Here is a 2,028-nt window from a genome sequence, read left to right on the forward strand (position 1 = left end):
ATATAAATATATGATATTTATAGAAAAATGCAAGCAGTGTGTTGTAAACACAGTTACCATTGGGGAGAGGAAGTGATGTAACAAATATTGTCAACTCTCACTGTGTAATCTCTAGTTCTCAACAGATGAAACAGTTTTCAATAAAATATATCCTGTTGTCTGTATTGTTATTTTAAGCAATATCAGAAGATTGGGATAGACCTAAGGTAGATCAAGAAAGGGTGACAGGAGGGAAGAGTCACATAGAGGGAGAGAGACAGAGCAAAACTCCTCAGCAACGGAGAGTCCAGGTGGAGAGAGGTCGGGGGGAGGGCGGCAGTTCTTGTTGTTGGCATTGGCACTGGCGGTGGCTGGCCTGCCTCTGGACCCACACAGAACGAAGCTCACCAAGCCCCCTCTGTCTGGGGACAGTCCATGGCAACAGGTCTTCTCAGTCCAGGGGGCTTTCCCCTGACCCCCTGATCTGAGCAGAGCTGACTGGACAGCTCTCCCACTTCCCACCTACAACCTGGAGCTGGGACTCCACACGTCCCTCCAGCCAGAATCTGAGAGCAGAGGGGAAATATGTTCCCTCATCCTAGTCACCGGTGAGATCATCCCTGGCCATGAGGACCCACTTGTCTCGGTGGAACTGAAGTGGGTTAGACAGACATGTAGGTCCCAGTCCTTGGATGGAGGTGCCTTGCAAATAAATGGGCCTGAGGCGGAGAGGGTGATAGATACCTGAGTCATCAGGAGTTCTTTTTCTTTATGGCTCACATTGGCTCAGGCTACAATTACAAGAATCTAATGCTAATTGTCCGGAGTCTTTCCAAACAATTTCACAGCAGGAAGTCCGTGAGCTAGAGTGCCAACCCAGGAATGGAAGGCGAAGTTACTCAGAGACATTCTATCTCTGGATGCCATCACCTTCCTATCAGGCTTCAAATCTCTCCACCTTAAAATGCACACCACACCTTTGCTTAGGTCCCAGCACAGCAGGAGGGCAAAGAAGGAAACAAGTCAGGTCTCATAACCTTACACCACACCTTGCAGACCAAAAAACAAACAAAAACACACTTCTTTAATTGAGCACTCAATTAAGCATAACGTTAGCATTCAGTATTGCTTTATTTTGAATTACACCATGATGAGATGGGACAAACAGCGCTGTGTTCTCCAAAGCCTTCAGAGCATTCTGCACCCCACCCCACCCCTGTATCCCAGGGCCAGGCGGATCCCAGGCTCCTCTCAAGGCAGCTACAGGAATCATGGGCTCTGGTCCCTCTGGCAGGTCTCTCTTCAACTAGAACGACAGACGGACTTTGTGAGACTGGGCTTGAGGGACACATAGATGCAGAGCAGGTGAACGAGAATCTGGGACAAGAGGTGGAGAGATGGAGGACAGAGCAGGATGCCCTGCCTGGAGGACCCAGACATTAAACTTTCCCCTGCTCACCTCACACTCTCTGCAGCCTGGAGCACAGCAGGCCCTACCGGAGGCATTCCTTCATGACGGGAGCAGAGGAGCAGTCAGACTTCTCTCCTGGCACCTTTTCCTCAAAGTCATCTTACTCATCTTCTCCAGGAAACCAAAGGATTTGAGGCTGCACAGCTGGAAACAGGATCAGTAGGTGCAGTTATATCCACACGGAGACTCTGGACAAAGAGCACTAGGTCTCTTCCACACGGCAGTTCTCCCTGGCATCATAGATCTGGTCCCACACCTGTTCCCAGGGGCAGCCTGGGGGATAGAAAAGTGTCTGAGAATCTGAAATGTCTCTTTTGTTGCAGCTTAAAGGCCCACATGTCATTCTGGAGGGTCTCTGGGTGACCTCGGTCAGATCAGAGAATTCCCAACTCCCAAGTCACTCTGATGAGAACCAAATGGAAAGCAGGAAACCCCATGTGAGCTCTCTACTGGACAGGAGGGGCTGGGCAGTGCATTCAATCAAGCTATGCCTGGCCCACGCACAACTTTCAGGGGACACTGTGTGTTCAGGGGGCTGAGTCTGCTCAGCTACCTCTTCCTTGGTGTGTTAGCACACC

The 2,028-nt window shown here is 50.2% G+C and overlaps 1 long non-coding RNA gene across 1 annotated transcript; it reads right to left on the bottom strand.

Annotated features, from left to right (window-relative positions):
- Window positions 1–1,090: 1,090 nt before the first annotated feature.
- Window positions 1,091–1,567, bottom strand: LOC107184770. The gene is made up of 2 exons (XR_001515679.1): window positions 1,477–1,567; window positions 1,091–1,285 (listed from the first exon to the last, which is right to left on the bottom strand). It is a non-coding gene; the product is annotated as an uncharacterized LOC107184770 (long non-coding RNA).
- Window positions 1,568–2,028: the final 461 nt, after the last annotated feature.

This window comes from Myotis davidii, unplaced genomic scaffold, assembly GCF_000327345.1.
Source record: "Myotis davidii unplaced genomic scaffold, ASM32734v1 scaffold1928, whole genome shotgun sequence".
Classification (NCBI taxonomy): Eukaryota; Metazoa; Chordata; class Mammalia; order Chiroptera; family Vespertilionidae; genus Myotis; species Myotis davidii.